Here is a 19,125-nt window from a genome sequence, read left to right as displayed (position 1 = left end):
AAATGTGAAATGTGAAATATGGACTTTCGAACTCATAATCTTGAAAATGTTATTGTTGGGCATATTTCATAATTTTTGATGTAAATATCATGTTGGTTAAGTAATTTTAGAAAAAGTTGTGAAATTGTTATTGGTAGAGAATTTGGTAAAAATATTACCTTTTTAAATAGTTTGGCATGAAAAATGGTTAAGTTGAAATATAATTATGTTTGAGGGATGAGGCATGTGAAGTTAGGTTTGGTATTATTAATTTGATTTTTTTTTTAATATAATAAACTTACTAATTTAGTGGATTAAATTAGTTTTGGTTAAAAGGTTATATCCATTATGGTTAAAAGTGTGTTATTAAGATTATACCATAACTTTTAACATAGTAGGATGGAAATGGTAATATTTAATAAGTAGGAATTTTCTACACTCTAATATAGTTTTTTGTTTAGTTATTTGCTATTGTGTATAGATGATGAGACTTGGTTGTGGGTTGGACAAATCTAAGATTTGGGTGTTATATGAAAAAGAGAGATTTTTGATGAGTATGAGGTAAATGAGTGTGAGGCTTGAATATAGGATCATGTTGTACCAAAGTAGTTGTGTTTGGTATTTGGATTGATATTTGGCAAAAGGGAGATTTTTGCCCTAATTTGATTAAATCATTATTTTGCATAAATAATCGGGATTAACATTGAAAACGTGAAATTGAAAGGTTGTGATTATAAATGGTGATATTGGATATGTATTATCTCACCTATGGAAGTTTTGAATAAACTATTTATTTTGATATTGAACATCCCTTTTGGAAATAATTGCATTGGGCTATCGGTGGAAAATAACTATGATTGTTATAGAAATTACATGAGGATTAGGCGATTTGATGCTAATCCATAGTTGGAGCCATTGAATATGACCATGTTATAAATACATTGTATATGTATGTTTATTGGGAGGAGAAAGGGGATGTACTCCATATGTGATTATGTTTATAAATACATTGCATATGTATATTTGTTTGGGAGGAGAAAGGGGATGGACTCCATTTAAAGCAAGTTGGCCAGAGTGTCCTGGGTGAAATACCCGAAATTTTATATATAAATAGGTGCCGGTTCCTTCGGACGAAATATCCGTAAAATGGCAGGTTTGAAATGTTCATGTGAGTTTTGCATAATTGAAAAATCATTGAGTTGTAATCTCATTTTGGTTGTTGAAAGATAATGAATTTAACTCATGAATTGAGTAGCATATATGAACCGGAAATGAATTGATAGTACTTGTATAGTCTACTTGCAAACACCAGCGTATGGATTACTTGAGTCGTATTTACCACCTTGGAATTTTATTAAAATTGTTGGATTAATGTGTTTTCAAATTGGCTTAATGCTTTGTTAGATATCATCGTGAATTGTTTAATTATTTGATTCAATTAACAAATGGGTAATTGAAAGAATTGAAAAGGATGCCATGTTGCATTTGAGGCATGCTTATTTATTTAAGTTAACTAGCTGTGGTTAATTAAATAAATTGGATGTAAGAGTTTATGTAATAGAATCATATGATTTTGACATGATATGATTTCACGTATATGTAGGAGTATCTTTGTACCCGCATATCTTTTAATGTTTTAATATGAGATTGTTCGGTGAGCTTGCTCACCCCCTGCCTGTACATGTGTACAGGGAATGCTTTTCGGATTTGAAGATCAAACAATGGGTTTTATCATTTCATAAGTATAATGTAGTGATGGATTGTACTACTTTATTTGTTGTTTGGCTGAGTACTATTTTTTTTTTTGTAAAGAGTAGTATCCCCTCTTTTATTGTAAGTCTTAGGGCATTTCTTTTATTTGTATGTAAATATCATTGTTGTATAACGAGAGGGAATATGTATATTTAATTATTCATCATTTCATCTAAGGATGAAATATTATTTGTAAATGGACTTAATTAATGAATATTGGTAATGTTAATGTAGTAATAAAATACGGGGCGTTACATGCTTTAGCTATGATTCACAATGTGTTCCATGTATCTTTATTGTGGAAGTGTGTGCAGGATCCTTCCCAAGTAGTATCACCAGAAGTATTGGAGATTAGTGACGATCTAACGTATGTGGTTCCACCATTTACTATTCTAGATCGAAATGTAAAACAGTTGCGGTGCAAGAAAGTGAACTTGGTGAAAGTGCAATGGAGTGAAGATGAGAACGATATTACCTGGGAGTTAGAAGAGAAAGTTCAGCGTATGCACCCGGAACTTTTTGCTTAGTACTCTCTCCTATCAAATCTCGGGACAAGATTCTTTTGAGATGTGTATATTGTAGCGGCCCTAATTTTTCGTAAGTCATTATTTATTATTATTGCCTTATTTTATTTTTTGGACTTTATTAATTGCGTGATTACATAAGAATTTAATGTGCTGTTTAATTAGTTTAATGTGATATTTAATTAGTTTAATATGGTATTTAATTATATATAATTAATCACAATATTTATATTTATATATTCATTTATACATAAAAAAAGAGAGAGAGTGTTACATGTATTGTTTTTATAAAATATATTTATATATGTTATAGTTATTTAATAACATAAAATATATATCATATTTATTTTGGTTGCATTTATATTGTAGTTATATTATATAATATAATAGTCATTAGGTCATTGTATATATAATACAATATAGTAGTCAATTAGGTTTAGAAGTGAAGGAGAAAGAAAACAAAAAAAAGAGAGTGCTCTGTGTGTGGCGTGAGAGAGAGAGAGAGAGAAATCAAAGAAAGAAGAGAAGATTATGTGTGCGGCTGTGTCTGTGTGAGTGCAAGCCGAGAGAGAAAAAGGCGACGAAAGAAAGATATTAGGGTTTTATTTTGGTGGCTTCATTAATTATTCAAGTGATTCTTTGATTTTCAAAAAAAATATTGTGAGTACAAAATCCACTTCCCTTGATTTATGTTTAATTTGTTGTTTTTGTTTATTTATTTTTATTTATTTGATGGTAGTTTGATTTTGTATTTTTATAAAGATGATAGATTGATTTTAATTATTTTGATTAGTTGTGTATGTAAGGTTTAGGGTTTTTAGATGATTGATTGATTTTAATTATTTTGGTTTAGTTGTGTATGTAAGGTTTATAGTTTTTAGTTGATTGATTGATTGATTTTAATTATTTTGATTAGTTGTGTTTGCCAGTTTTAGGGTTTTTATATGGATTTATTTTATGATTGTAATCACACTCATGGTTATATGAAATTAAAATTAATTAGGAACCTATAGATAAATTCTTTATACTCCACCATGACTCCATGGATTGTTATTTTATTTGAGTGTTGGTGAGAAAGAGTGTATAAAAAAAAGTGAGGATTATTAGATTTATTTGAATGCTTTAGGCTTGGCATTGTTATGTTTGTTTTCAAGAGTGAGATGTTTTGTATATGTATATTGTTGCCTCGTTCTCATGAGTAGACGAGTGTTTTGATTTACGCGCGTACGTATATGCTAACCATCTGGAGAGTGTGAGTCAAACTCGGGATGTAAGTTTGGCTTCGGAGCAGTGTTAGGTATACGGGAGACACATGGGATATATGTGTAGGCCGGAAGTGGAGAGCCGGAGTGGTGGAGTTAGAGTACAAATAATTTAATTATGAGTTTATTAGAATAATGTGAATTGTATTGATTTGTACATGTTGAAAAATACTAAACGATCTCGATAAATTATTAAATTTGAGCAGAGGCATGTATACGTGATTTTAGACAACTTTTGTGTTTTAAATTTTTATTAAAAAGATCGATTAGAACTTATAATCGGATGATCTTGGTCATTGTAGTTTTGATTCATTTTGGCAATGCAGATTTTAGAGGCTGTTTTAACCCATGAAACGAGCTCATTTTTATTGGTTTCGCGTAAACTGAAGTAAAACATTATTGTGCACACTTTTTGTGTTTTGAAATTTTCTGAAAAAAATCATCTTAGAGCAGTTTTTGTTCGTTTTCAGTTTCAGATTTTTCGATTGAATTCCGTCTAGGTTTTTCTATCTAGCTTTTCTCTCAACCTATTCAGTTCCTGTTAAATTCGTTTGCGTTGTCTCTTAGGAAATTTGATTGTGTGCAACTTTCGTTCTTTGAGTTTTGGTCAATTCGAATTATTTAAGCATAAAACAATGCATTTTTATACTTCTTCAGCAAGTTACTTATGATTAAATTATACTAACTTTATTTTTTTGCAGGATGGTGGGTCTTACTAACTTTTTATTCAGGGCTGACTCACCATATATTTTATTTTTATTTTGTTTATTTTATAATTAATTTATATTTCGTTGTGTACGGACAAGAAACTAAATTCTACCGTATCTCGGGAAACTACCCATTCGTCTTGGTGCGGTTAGAACTATTTGTTTTGTCCCGTAATAAGTATTAAATGTATTTTTGTTTGTTTGGTGGACACGTGGGTGTTAAATCTTGTACTCGTACCAGTATACCTGTATACTGACCCATTTTGTCTCTTGGCAACTCGGGTGCGTTCCGTTTGAGCGCAGCCGAACTTCCTTTGCAGGATTTGTTGAGGCTATGGTGGTGACAATAAATAATTATGATTGTAGGACATGTCGTTTAGACTTCTTTTGTTTTTGTTGAGCTTAGGATTGTTAGTAGTTTATGTATTTTTTTATTTTTTTTATGACCTTAATATTGGGATATTTTGGCATGGTTTGTAACTGTACATGATTTAAGTTATTTTGACTATGTGTTGTTATTTTAATATTGGAGGTATTTGTTAGTTATGAAATTATGGTAAATGGTTTGGTTGGCCTTTAATTTTTTTTTTTTTTGTTTCACCCTTAGGATTTGGATGATGGAATATTATTGGGGTTTAGTCCTAATTTAATATTTAATTGTCTGAATTTTGGGGCGTGACATGGCACCTCCTCCTAGTTTTCGAGCTGCAGGGGAGTATTCGGGGCAAGTATGTCGATTGCGCAAGTCTTTGTATGGCTTAAAGTAATCTCCACGAGCTTAGTTTGGTCGTTTCAGCTCAGTCATCCTCTCTATGGGCTTTGTTCAGTGCCATTAAGACCATACTTGCTTCATCCGTCATAATTCTGTAGGTCAGTATATAGTCTTGTTGGTGTATATAGATGATATCATTCTCACTGGTGATGACTCTATAGGCATTGATCAAGTAAAACAGGATTTGGGACACACATTTGATATTAAGAATTTGGGGAATCTCAGGTATTTTCTAGGGATTGAGGTTGCTCGCTCACAGCAGGGGCTTTCCTTATCTCAAAGGAAATACACTTTTGACCTACTTGAGGATACTGGTATGTTGGGGTGTAAACCTGCTTCTACTCCTATAGATCCCAATGTCAAGCTCACATCAGAGTCTGATGAATTACTAGAGGATCCAGGTATGTATCAGCATTTTGTTAGGCATCTCATCTATATGACCAATACTAGACCTGACTTGACATTTGCGGTTAGTGTGGTTAGCCAATTCATGCATGCACCTCGTACATGTCACGACCCAAACCCGCCCCTGTGGGTTTAGCACCGTAACCGCCCAGTAATCCGAGATTACCGAAGGCCTGCTTAACAGTAAAACAGTAATACAGAGTACAGGGGCTGGCAGAAGCCAAAACAGTAATTAAAAGATGTCCAATGAGCTGTGACAGTCTGTATACAAAAAAAAAAAAAAAAACTTTTCATATTATATTCACATTCAGAACAAAAACAATATATACATACATTATTTACAGGCATTCAGGTTAGGGACCAAATCCCAACCATAATAGTACAGTACAAATATCATTCAGTCTATACATAATAGAGGCAGATAGGGTGAATCTAAGACACCCCAAAGCAGCCTTAGCTTGGCAGCACTTGGAACCTTGAGGTGAGGCGCGATGGTTGGCTTAACAAAACAAGAGCTAATTCGACGCTCCTAACTCCGGTCCGGTGCCTGAACACCTACATATATATATATATATATAGTGAGCTAAAGCCCAGTAAATAACATATGCGTAAAGAGGTTAAAAATGAATAGTCATTTATCAGTATATCAATCATTCAGTTTGTGGCTCATATTTGATGCTATAACAGTCATTCAGAAACTATAATAGTCATATGTGGTATATCCAATAGCAAAACAGTACAGTAGGTCTTAATAGATAGAACAGTCAGTTGATGGCCATCATATCAGTAAACAGTAGTGGTTCCAAACATGGGAACCGACAGAGATCTCTGTGACCGTAGCAGTACAGTACAGTAACAGTAAATTGCCATGGATGCCACGAATACAGTTCACAAATAGGACAAACATTCATTCAGTAAGAAATATCATTTTAGAAAGCAGTACAGTTGTCCATTCAGAAAATATTCATGGTTGAACATATCTTTACAACATTGTTACTCACAGAGTACTAGGCTATAAGTAGCTAGAGCCTCATCGGATGCCAACCCTATAGTTAAAGAATGAACACACACTAAGCTACACAGTTAGGAAATAATAACTTAATCCCTAATTTACCTCGGCGTGGTTCTACATCAATCTCCTCATTAAGATGCCTTAAACTAGGTCTAAGAATGCCTAGGATGAAATGAGGATGCAAAGATGCACTTTTAAACACTTTTCAAAAATTTTGAAACAGGGGTCCACACTCGAGCGTGGCTTTCTACGCTCGAGCGGACATGCAGAACAAAGGAGCTCCGCTTGAGCGTGGTTTTCCCCGCTCGAGCGGATTGTATAATCGTGCAAAAGTACTGGATGCATACAATTCACGCTCGACGGACGCTCGATCGCCGCTCGAGCGTGAGACACAAGTCCTCGCTCGAGCGGATTGTAAACATGGGCAAAGTACTGGATACACGCATTTCCCGCTCGAGCGTCACTTTTCCTGCTCGAGCGGACTGCATGAACTCAGTGTGCACGCTCGAGCGTGGAGTTCCCTGCTCGAGCGTGAGTCCAAAATCTGGAATTTCCAAATTTGAACCTCAAGCTCAAAACTCAACTTTAAAGCATCAAATTTGATCCTTTTGGGCTAATTTTCTAGAAAACACTTGTAAGCTCATAGTATAACATGTTTCAAAGATCAATTTGAGAAATCAAAACCTAAAGGTAGTTCAATTGAACACAAATTCAAAGAAGTTTTCATGAACATGAAGAACAATGCAAATTCAACACATGCATGGTTTCCTAGGAACACCAATGCTACAAAACAAGATCAAATGCAATGTTTAACTTCAAAACATGGTGAGTTCATGGATCAAGACCAAAAATATGAACATGCATGCAATAATTTCCATGAAAACAACTCTAAACTTCAAGATATGTACATGCATGCATGATTCAAGTTTCAATTCAACAATTTTAAGACCAATTTATGACCTTAGGCTCCTATCTACCATGAACCATGCAAGAGCTAACTTGAATTCACAAACAAGAAGGTAAATGTCTTACCTTAGGTCTCCAATTTCAAATGTAGAAGCTCAAATATGCAATCTCACTTCAAAATCTTCAAGACTCCAAGAAAATATAAAGAACTCAAGCTTTTCTCCAACTCTCTAGCTCTCTCTCACGTTTTTTCTCTCAAGAAGGATGATGAAAAGTGAGGCCAACACATGTAAAGCAAGACTAAACATTTGGTCTAGCAAAGTCCACTCAATGGCACTAAGGTAAATAAGTCCAACTATTGTAATTCAACACTATTTAATCCAAATTAATCATACCAAATCAAATTTCAATTAAACATGCCATAAAATCACATAAATTCTAATTAGCATAAAACACTAATCAATGTCAGATTCGACCGCCGATAAGGCCTTCAATTTGCAATTTAAAACATAAAACATGAACAGATAATTTAGCAGTCAAACAGATAGACATGCATTTAAACTAATACACTCAATCAATCAGTTCAGAATTTCAGTCAATCTGTCAGTTAGCATGCTTATTCATAGATTAGCACTAATCAGTAGTGAGGGTTGTCACAGTACAGAACATCTTGATGCGGTTCATCACATTTTGAGATATTTGAAGACCTCTTCTGGCTTGAGATTATTCTTCACATTTGATCCTCAATTTGGACTCTTCTGTTTTACTGATGCTGACTATGCAGGATCTAAAACGGATATGCATTCTACTTCTGGTTTCTGTACTTTCTATGGTGATCATCTTATATCATGGAAAAGTAAGAAGTAAGCAGTTGTTTCTCGATCTTTTGCAGAAGCTGAGTATAGGGCTATGGCACAAGGCACTTGTGAGATTCTATGGCTGTGTTCTATTTTGGCAGAGTTAGGATTTGAGGAGACTGCTCCTGCTTCTTTATTTTGTGACAACAAGTCTATTATTATGTTGTCTTCTGATTCTGTCCTACATGAGCATACTAAGCATATAGAGGTTGATATACATTTCCTTCGAGAGAAGGTTCAGATTGGTATTGTGAGACCATCATTTCTCTTCTTCCTTTCTATAAAAACTACCATCTCTCATTCTCCTTCTTCTTCCTTTATATCTATAAAAATCGCCAAACCCACCACCTCTTCTTCTTCCTTCTTTCTCTCTTTAAAAACTACTAAATCCCACCCACTACAAAATAAACCCATATTCAAACCCAAAAAAAAAACTGATAAACTAGGTCAAGATATAAATCATCAAATTAAGACAAGATTGCAAACCTGCAATCATCTCAAATATAGATTCAATATAGATGATGCAATCTCAAATCTACAAATCTGCAATCTCAAAGAAACAAATCTCAAATCACATAAAGACCTAACTATCTCATAAAATCTCAAACCAAATGAAATAATTTTCTGTCAAATCTAGTTGTTTATGAGTGCAATTGAGTTGCACAAGTATCAATTTGGTGGCCTTTTCCTTCTAATAATCTTTTGGTGATGCCTCATCCTTAATTCTTCTTGCTACACTCCTCTTGCCTCTGCTTTGTTTTTTTGTTTTTTTTTTTTAAAAAATTTGAAGAAATTTTCTCCAAAATGACGTCGTTTTGAGGGCACCGCAGGAGCCACTATAGACAAACATGGCAGAGGATCCGGACTCCTCACATCACACCCATGTGAGCATTTAGTGAAAAAAAATTAGCAATTTTGTTGGGAGTCTCTAGCATTTGTTATCAAAAAATTTATCAAACACTCACACATCACACCTTTAAGTGATTTGATGGATTTTTTAGTTTGTTTGTTTGTTTTTTTTTTTCCCACTAAGTTTATGTGCATATAAACTATTCACAAAATGTAACACAAACCTCTCATAAGAGAATAGTCTCACACGCACCTTTTGTATTTGTGTCCCATTCTGTAAATGTTTTTGTGTTTTTAATATTATTATTTTTTTTACAACGCCATTAGAGATATCAAATCTTTTTTTTTTTCCATCCATCCCAAAATAATAATCCCTTTTGAAGAATTTAGTTTTTTTGGGTAATACAATTATTGTACTTTAAAAAAATTAATTTTTCAAAATTAGGAATATCAATTATCATAATTATACTTTTTAAGTTATTAATGAATTTAAAAGAAGAACAAAATAAAAAATTCATATTATTTTAGTTCTTAATTTTTGAAAAGAGGTTAATATTTGGAAACAATAAAAAATAGAATAAAAGATTAATATTTAAAAAAAAAATGCTAAAAACTTACCCGGTGTAGGTCCCACCTAAGTATGAGTGTCACACTTTTATGTGTAATTTGGTAAATTTGTTGGTGATTTTGTTAGCATTCGTGTATTTTTTTTTTCAACAATGATAGATCCATTTTTCATAATTTTTAAAATAATCTTTGTCATTCAAGATATTGACTCTATATATACATAAATAGACTCGATATATCAAGAATGATATGGATCATCTTAGAATTGTGAGGTCTTCCAAAAAGAAAAAAAAAAAAAAAGAAAAAAAAGAAAAAGAAAAAAAAAAAAAGATCTCCCTCATTTTATTTTTTTATTTTTTATTATTTTTATTTTTTTAGGCACAGCATCTTTCTCCGAACGCCTGTTTGGTGGGCCTTCTTGCTTAGGTGGCGGACCAACTTTGATTTCGGTCATTCCTTGGGTCAACCGGTTTGGTGTCCGTAGGTGGCAGCATCATTGGTGCTCAAATGGCGGTCGCAGCCGTGGCGTGGTGGTTCTCTTCGCTCACCTCCGCCGCCGGTACTTGTCTTTTTTTCTTCTCTATCTTCACAACGCCTCTTCTCCAACTCCCAACAAGAGAGTTGCTAACCTATTCACTGCCCTTTCTTTTCTTGTTTCCTCGCTCAATTTTCTCTATAACATCGAAAGGTTTCTCGGCCACTGCCTTCCCTCTGCACTTTTATCTAGGGTTTCATTGTCCAATTGGTTGCGCATACTGATATTTTCTCTTCTTTTTCTAATTTTGTGCAGTGAAAGTATAAAAGAAGCATTGTGATGTATGTTTGTCGCAATTGTTAACCATGTAATGTTGTTGCTGCATTCTGTATGGAATCTAGAACATAATTTTGCACAACAGAATTATCAAAAAAAAAAAAAAAAAACACACACACACAATAGTTTGTAAGTTTCAAAAAGATCATTTTGGATGTCTTGAACTCAACAATGAACTGTTGAGGTATACAAAATTAAAATTTAAATTATTTTCAAATTTGAGGTATTTGTTTGAATGGGAATAGTTATCGTTACTTTGCTAGTAATTTTTTAATAATTCATTTCATCAAAATTTTGTAACTTTTTAATCAATTTGAACAATTTCTAAACCAATTTGAGTGAGCATGTATTCAGTCTATCCTGTTTACTTAAATTAATGATATTGTAATGTATTTTGTTTATTTTATTGTTTGAAGGACTAGACTCATTTTATGATTGCCTTGCTAATTAATGTACTTGGCGCCTTAGCTCCAAGCCATGGCATTATGAAATAAGTCGAAACTTAGGGCACCTCGAGGCATGATCCAGAGCATTGAGCGGTTAGGTTGAGGCAGCTCCGCTTGGCCGCCCTTGCTTGGTAGTAGCATGGCTCGACACCCTCTGATTTGACCAAGGGATCTTTTGTCTGGCCATGACTCTCCTATATCTCGTCCACCCTTGTTCAATGAAGTCATTCCTAAATGACTCGATGCATTTCTAACACATCCATGGTCACTTGGGCTGGGAGCTGGACCTAAGAGTTCCACTCGTGACCATTAGGACATATGTATACCTAACGTTGAATCTTATTTAGAACTAAGGATATGTTCAAATTCACATTTGCAGGTGATGTTGCGGAGCTCGGTATTATAAGAGCAGGAGCTTTTATGAAGTTCAATCAGTTTTAAATCCACGTGTACATTTGGTAAGCAATTAGAAACTTGATTGTGTAATGATGCAAATTTATACCTCATCCTCTTTGATAACGTGAGTTTTCAGACTTCCATGCTCTGATAGTAATTACTTTGGGTCCCTTATGCTGTCATATCTAGGTTCCCTATCACATTTAAGGGGATCAGCCTTCATATTTAGTAGTTCCTGGTTTTGTATCTAGGTTCCCTATCGCATTTAAGGGGATCAGCCTTCATATTTAGTAGTTGCTGGTTTCGTGTTTACGCCACTGTCAGAACCTCTAATAGAGTATGTTTATTAGATATTTGGCACTTAAGCATGCATTCAATTACATATGTTTGCACCCATTTAGGAATTGCTAATGTGCTATGTTATTTGTCATATTTTACCGAGAGGAATCTGAAGATAGCTTAAGGGTAAGTTAAGAGTAATTAGTGCCATCTTTAGCTTGAAGTTACTGGAAATCTAATGTTCTTGACTTCATTTCATTATTTTACATACAAAATTTAATCAGTCATTTTTCTTCTTGGGTTAGTTGGAACTACTGGAAAAGGCACATTATTCCTTGGCAAAGGTTTAAAGAGGAACAGATTGTGGTACTATCACAGTTAGCTACTTGGAAATCCTACAAAGTCTCTCTCTCTCTCTCTCTCATCTTGCTTCTAACCATAGAAGCAACAAGATATTTACCAACTAATTTCTTTGCATTGTTAGTGGATAATTATTATTATTTTGGTATTGAGAGGGGGAATTATACCAAACATTGGGCCGAGCTAGGACAACACGGAGCGTGGTGTTGGGCCGAGCTAAACCCACGCGGAACATGGTGCTGGGTCGTGCCAAACCAACATAACGAGGCCGAGCTACCTCTAGCATCACAGTTCTAGGAGCGATGGCAGGGCCATATGTCAGCCGAGCTAACAACGGTTTGGGCCAGGACTGTAGGAAAAGAGATACGCCTTAGGACCACGATATGTGGCCGAGATGGCGAATGGCGTGTCTACAATTGACCGGCCCAAGATGATGCCGTTAAGGCTTTGACAGAGCGTGGTTCCTATTTGGAGACCGGCTTGACTCAGCTCAGCATCAAGATGGTCACAGTGATGCTTTTGGTCTACAAGTAATGGCACGGTTGGACATGCCACATGGGCCAATGGCGGGAAGAGAGGAATCCACTCTTGATATGCCTCAATACCATTTGGTGGTATGGCCGGTGCTGTTTAGCAGTTTGGGCATATACATGTGTGTGGAATAGAGAGGGCAGTACAACCACGCATCTAGCAAAGGACAACAGAGGTAGTGCGCGCACAATCTGGGACTGCATGGCTAGCCTAGAAAAGAAGGCATGAGTAGACTCTGAGGGTAAACAACCTTTAGCCACTCTCTCTCTACAGTGCTTTGTATTCTCTTTTCTTTTCCAAGAAAGCTAACTTGATACCACAAGAAATCAGTTTTTTAAGGATAAATTTATTTCACCCCTAAAAGTGTAATATTTGCTGGGAAAAACTTTAGCCAACTAATTTTCTCCGTCGCCAAAAAATGATTTTTAGAGACAAAATTTTACATTTGTCACTATAAATAGACTTTTAAAGACAAAAATATGTGGTTGTAAAAAGTTTTGATTTTGAAACAACCAAAATTTGTCTCTAAAAGTCTCATTACAGGCCAGGGCAAAAGAATCAGTTATAGAGACGGAAAATTAATTTTTGAGACCACACAAATTGGTCTCTAAAAGTCTTAATTTTGGGGACAAATGAAAGTGGTGGCTAAAAATTTTAATTTTACGAACAATTAAAAGTGGTTTGTAAATGTTATAATTTTTTTGAGACAACTAAAATTGATCCCTAAAAAGTTTGATAATTGTTAAAACCTATCACCTACTTCACCCACTTAAACCTACTCCACTAAACCTAACCCACTACACCACTACCACCTCACCTACTCCACTAAACCTAACCCACTACACCACTACCACCTCCACTTCACCTACTCCGCCTACCACCTACTACCACCTACTCTTCTATATATAGGAATCATTGTAACATTCAATAAATCAATCAATAATACATACAATTTATTTTCTCTCTATCAATTTATTTTTTACATGGTATCAGAGCTATAAGATTTGAACCTGTATTTTTTTTTCTCACCGGCGGGCAGCTGGCCGGCAACTTTGCCTTCGCTGCCCGCTGGAATTTTCTACACATAGCTTCGAGTTCTTTGCCATCAACGGCGGCAACATTTCTCCCACTCGAACACCCACAAAATAACTCCAACGACACCACGGTACCTGCTGGAGCGGCGCGACTGAAATTGGGCAACAAGGCCAATCCATCTGCTATTGCTCCCGAGTCTCAGGCGGGCTTGGCTTCATCTCGCAGCTCGATTCGGAGCCTTGCACTGTCGTAGGCATACGGACAAGGGCCTCTTCCATTGCTGCCTGTACTGTTGAAGATATCCTCGTAAAGGAAGCAAGCTTTTTACCTTCCAAACTTGCTGCCACAGATTCACAAAGTTTTTCAGCTCTTCTCAGCCCCATTCTTGGTCATGAGCTTGTCCTTGAGAGCTTTCAATGCTGGTTCTAAGTCTGCCTTCTCCAAATTAGCTTTCCCAGCGATACTCTGGAACATGGAAGAAAACCACCCTTTCTTCTTTGTTTCAGTCTTACTATCATTCTCTTTATACTCTCACCTACATCTGCTGCCACAACTGCTATATTCTCATCCCCATTCTCACTCACCGGATCAGTAAAATCCAATTTTGACTCTGGAGGTGATTCATCCCAAACTCTATTCTTTTTTGTTATCTTTTTCTTTGGCTCTTCTTTGGAAATCTTGTTAACAACAGTTTCAGTTTTCTTCCCACCTTTGGCTCTTAGCTTTTGTAGCTTATTTACATCGAAAGCCCCATTATTCTCTTTACCATTAGCAACATATGTTGTGGGCAACTCATCAGTTGCAACATGATTCCCATTAGAATGTTTCCCACTACCCACATTTTTTTAATATTTCCACCTTTTCGTTTTGTTTTTTATTTTTTTTTATTCATCAACCCACCTGGGCATGTCTCATCCGGGTGCTTATTTTCTTTTCTTTTCTTATCTCTCTTTTTGAACATTACAACACAGTACCAGCACATGTTTTTTTGCCATGTATTATGGGTTAGTGCTTGAGCAGCTGTAAAGCTTATTGGTGGGACGTGTTTGGTGATGAGGTATGTCACTAGTTGATATTATAAAAAAAAAAAAAAATCAACTCCACTCACCTTTGAATTTTCATTCCCAAGACACCCATGTGGGCTTGTCCCCTCTCTCCTCCGTTTGATTCCAACTTCATTTTTTTATTTATTTATTTTCTCCAACTCACTTTTCATCTCTTTCAAATATCCACTCTAAAAAAAAAAAAAAAAAAAAAAACAAACAAACAAACAAACAAACCACCACAACACACCCACACCCACAGTGGGATTTTTTCTTCTCTACTCTGCTGCAGGTCTCTTCTTCTTGCCTCCGTCCTGGACGGCCCTTGCCGGTGTTGCCTCCGTGTTTCCCACTCCACTGGGCACGATCACTACTCCCTGCTCCTCCACTGCAGCATATGGCGGACCTCCAAATCGGAACATCACGGTGGCCTTCCGCTTCAGCTCCTTATTTTTCGCCTTTAGCACACTTATCTCTGCTCGCGCATCCTTATACATGCGTTGGAGCAGAGCCAGTTGGACGTTTAACTGCTGCACCTCATTTGTCCTACTCTGCAGCCGGTGCGACAAATTTGTGACCGCAGTCATGGTTTCCACACATGACTTCAATGTATACTGATTGGCTTCAATATCTGTTTGCACTGCCATTTTTTGCTCCACCGACCGCATCGGAAAGTTCAACGGAGCAAAACCAGAGGTGTTTGGTTGAGGTTCACGGGCCACCACACCAGTTGTCTCTCTTGTTGACTCGTTGAGGTCTGGAAAGAGAGTGAGCAGACTACGGGAAGAAGAGGCCATTTTCTGGGCTACAAAGTGTTCCAAAGTTTCTCTCTCCGAAAACGCAGAGTTTTTCAGAGAAGGGTTGGTTTCAGAGGTTTTAGACTAGTTTGCACAGCCTCCGCCTCAACCTTGGTTTAAATAGCCAGGGCCGATCCGCGCATCGCGCGCCACTTGCCGACAGACAACAAAACGGGCGCGCAAACCAAGATGGTCACGCGTCTCACCATCATGTCCGGCACACCTTTTTATGGAATGGGCACGCCTTTTGATGGCACGCCTTTTTTGAAAGATTGGGCACACCTTTTTAGGGTGCGACTTTTTAGGAGTCCGACAAGACTCTGTAAACTGTCCCGACATTGATACCGGTTAGCTCCTTCATGGGTCCGACAAGACTCTGTAAACTGTCCCGACATTGATTCCGGTTAGTTTCTACAAGGGTCCGACAAGACTCTGTAAACTGTCCCGACATTGATTCCGGTTAGCTCCTTCATGGGTCCGACAAGACTCTGTAAATTGTCCCGACATTGATTTCGGTTAGTTTCTACAAGGGTCCAGCAAGACTCCGTAAACTGTCACAACAACTGTCACAACATTGTCTGCTACAACGGTCCGACATGACCCCATAAACTGTCTTCTACATCGGTCTGACACAACCATCCAGTGTCCTCTACAACGTTATGACATCACCATACAGTGTCTTCACCATCGGTCTGACACGACCATACAGTGTCTCCTATCCTCTTTTCTTTTATGTATTCGTCTATTTTCTTGTTTTGTTACTCTCTCCAAACTCAAGTTGGCTAGTTCCTATCCCCCTTGAGTTTGCGGGGGGCTGTTAAAACCTATCACCTACTTCACCCACTTAAACCTACTCCACTAAACCTAACCCACTACACCATTACCACCTCAGGTTTTGAGTTCAATGCTGTCGTTGTAAATCCTTCAACCAACACATCACATATTACCTCATTATTCAAATCATTCCTCACTTCATTACTTGACCCATTGTTCTCATCATTCCTTGCCTCAACATTCTCATGCACCGTCGTGGGAACAGCCTCAGAGCCTAGTCAACCTCTGCATCCAAATCTTCATCTGGGTCATCACTTCTCCTTATTTGCTGATGTTGTGCCAACCTGGGCTATTTCTTCAGCTGTGCTAATCATCCGTGCTCGGCTCTTCAAGTTTGTCACCACTGCATCAACAGCCCATTGTGATCCCACGTCTCAGGTCCATGGCATCATTCATTCCAGCTAAAACTGACTTGCAATAATTTTTTTTTTTTTTTGGCTTTTTGATTTTGTAACAATTACTCTAAAAATACTAGTTTGAACATCAACTTATATTCCTTTCTTGATTTCTCAACAACCAAATAGAAAATATCAAACATATCACTAGACATGCTCAACAACCAAACAGAAAATAATCAACAACCAAACAGAAAATATCAAACATATCTACAAACCATCTATTCATCTCCAAATTAAAATTGAACAACACCAAAAAATCAACAAAGAATGCTAGCAAAAGTATATTTATTAGGCTTTATCAAGAAATCACGCATCTGTGAAAACATTACAGTGGCCTCACAAAAAATTCCATTCTTAGAATCCCATTCTCAGAATAACCAGCTATCAGAGAATTCCAAGAAACAGAATCTTTACAAATCAATATCATGGAGTAATATCTAAGTAGGTAGCTTTCACAGTGCATTTGTGTTCCCATTCCTGCCAATCATAGAAGAAAAGAAGTTACATTTACTTATTTTGGATTAATACTTTGGTGAAATAAAAAAATTAAACTGATTGTGCTCAATCTGAAGAGCACAAAAAAATTCCCAGAAACCCAAAATCATTATATGAAATAAAAAATTAAACTGATTTTCCTCATATTCTAAATCAAATGCATAGAAAACAAATTTAGAACTCAACTATTTTAATTTTTCCCCCTAAATTTATTCAATTCTGCTTCCTCAGAGATGCAGAGTACTGAATTAAGGCTTAATGGTCCACTAGTAAACTGCAATTATTGATGCTAAGCTATGAATTCATGCTCAATATTTACAAAACAATGAAACAATGAAAAAGTATCATGTTAATATATGGATTGAAATAAAGAGACCAACCAAAACAAAACATAAAACTTAAAATATTTACAAACCATCAATGCTGCAATGTGTGCTAGAAGTATCTGATTGTGAAACTTGTGATGTAACTTCATGAACAGATTCTGATGTAAATGGGTGCAACATAGATGATCGAATTGATTTAATAGATGCATGGGGTGCAGGTGTTGATTGAGTGGATGAGCGAACTGGTTTAGTGGATGCATGGGGTGTAGGCGCATGGGGTCTAGGTACATACCTTGCTTGTCCTTTGCCTCTTGTAAACATACCTGTTTACATATGAATTTCAAACTCAGTAGAAAATAAACCCAGAAAAAGAAAATGGAAACATACAACATATGATAAAAAAAAACATGTCATTTAAAAGCTCGGAGTCCCCACAAAAATACTGAATGATTGAGTATTGAATGTATAAGCTTAATCCCATCAATTCAAATGCTACCAAACCCATTTGTTCACTCAAACACAATGAGATGATCAGTGCAAAAGCAATAATTTAAGCACTATATAAATATAACATTTCAATATAAAATCCATCACCTCATTGACCACAAAAATCGCATCAAGGATATGCCTCCCTCTCACAAAAGCATTATAGGTCTCAAAAACAACCTTACCCACAACCTGTTTCAATCGTAATGCTAGCACTTATACAAAAAAACTTACAAAGCACAACCGACCAAACTAATAGGCGTGGAGTCCTTCAATTCTATAATACCTCTTTTCTTTAGAATCAATGCTATGAAAGTGAAACAAACTTCTTTCAAAGGAGCCTTTCATGAGAATGATTGAATATATCCACAATATCCTTTCTGATGAAGTTCCTTGAATCTAGCAAGAAAACCACAGGAAAACCATCTGGACTTAGTCCCATTGCAATCCTCTAAAGCAGCCATTTTTGACATCTTGAGTCAATTATTCAAAATGATGGAAAGATTGTGAAGGATGCAACCCGTTGGGTGAAATGGATAAATTTTTTGACATCTTTAGTCAATTATTCATAAAGATGGAGTGATTGTTAAAGGATGCAACCCATAGAGAGAAATGAATAAAATGGAATACATTAGGAGTGTTGCATAATCGTGGGATTCCTATTCGGAAATTTTTATAGGACTACTATAAGACCTGTTATGATGTATGCTACTAAATACTAGGCAATTAAGGGGAAAAAACATATTGAAAAAATGTGTAGTTGAAATGAGAGTTTTTTTTTTTTGGATCAGCGAAAGTTGATATGGATGAGAAAGTTGATATGGATGAGTGGTGTTACAAGAAAAGACGATACAGAAAATGGAATTATTAGGAAAAAGTTAGAAAAGGCAACATATGAAAATGAAATGACTTTGCAATGGTATAGTCCTGTACATCATAGAATAGGGAATCAATGGTTTAAAACATTGTCTTTTGCTGCAAATTACTGATAAAAAAATGCCTTCTGTTGCATATACGGTTAACTTATGTGTCAATTGCATTCATTTGGTAGTTAAGTAAAAGTATAACATTCATCAAGAGAACATAATTCTACATAACAAGTTGAGAAATTGGTTACAAAACAAAATTAAATTTTAAAATTTATTATTACGCCGTAGAAACTCTACAATGGAAAAGAGAATTCATTAAAATTTGAGAACTTACCTCAATGGCATATCTTTATTATTGTTCTTATTCAATGACTGTTCATCAAAAAGCATAATAAAATAAAGGTGAAATTAGAATAATGAAAACAAT

The 19,125-nt window shown here is 35.9% G+C and overlaps 2 long non-coding RNA genes across 6 annotated transcripts in view; one reads left to right on the top strand and one right to left on the bottom strand.

Annotated features, from left to right (window-relative positions):
* The first annotated feature begins 9,841 nt into the window (after positions 1-9,841).
* LOC114299615 (uncharacterized) overlaps positions 9,842-19,125 on the top strand; it is a 23,458-nt gene continuing 14,174 nt past the window's right edge. For both annotated transcript variants that reach the window (XR_014351162.1, XR_014351161.1), the window contains exons 1-2: positions 9,842-10,151; positions 11,229-11,307. This is a non-coding gene — a long non-coding RNA (uncharacterized LOC114299615). The remainder of the gene's footprint in view (positions 10,152-11,228; positions 11,308-19,125) is intronic.
* LOC114292053 (uncharacterized) overlaps positions 16,791-19,125 on the bottom strand; it is a 2,972-nt gene continuing 637 nt past the window's right edge. For all 4 annotated transcript variants that reach the window (XR_014351163.1, XR_014351164.1, XR_014351165.1 and 1 more), the window contains 4 exons: positions 19,033-19,070; positions 18,116-18,228; positions 17,636-17,666; positions 16,791-16,999 (listed from right to left, as the gene is read on the bottom strand). This is a non-coding gene — a long non-coding RNA (uncharacterized LOC114292053). The remainder of the gene's footprint in view (positions 17,000-17,635; positions 17,667-18,115; positions 18,229-19,032; positions 19,071-19,125) is intronic.

The sequence above is a fragment of the Camellia sinensis genome, chromosome 14 (genome assembly GCF_055761805.1).
Source record: "Camellia sinensis isolate YWXY chromosome 14, ASM5576180v1, whole genome shotgun sequence".
In the NCBI taxonomy this organism is placed as follows: Eukaryota; Viridiplantae; Streptophyta; class Magnoliopsida; order Ericales; family Theaceae; genus Camellia; species Camellia sinensis.
Note: the sequence above shows the minus strand (reverse complement) of the source record. Positions and strands in the feature narration are given on the sequence as shown.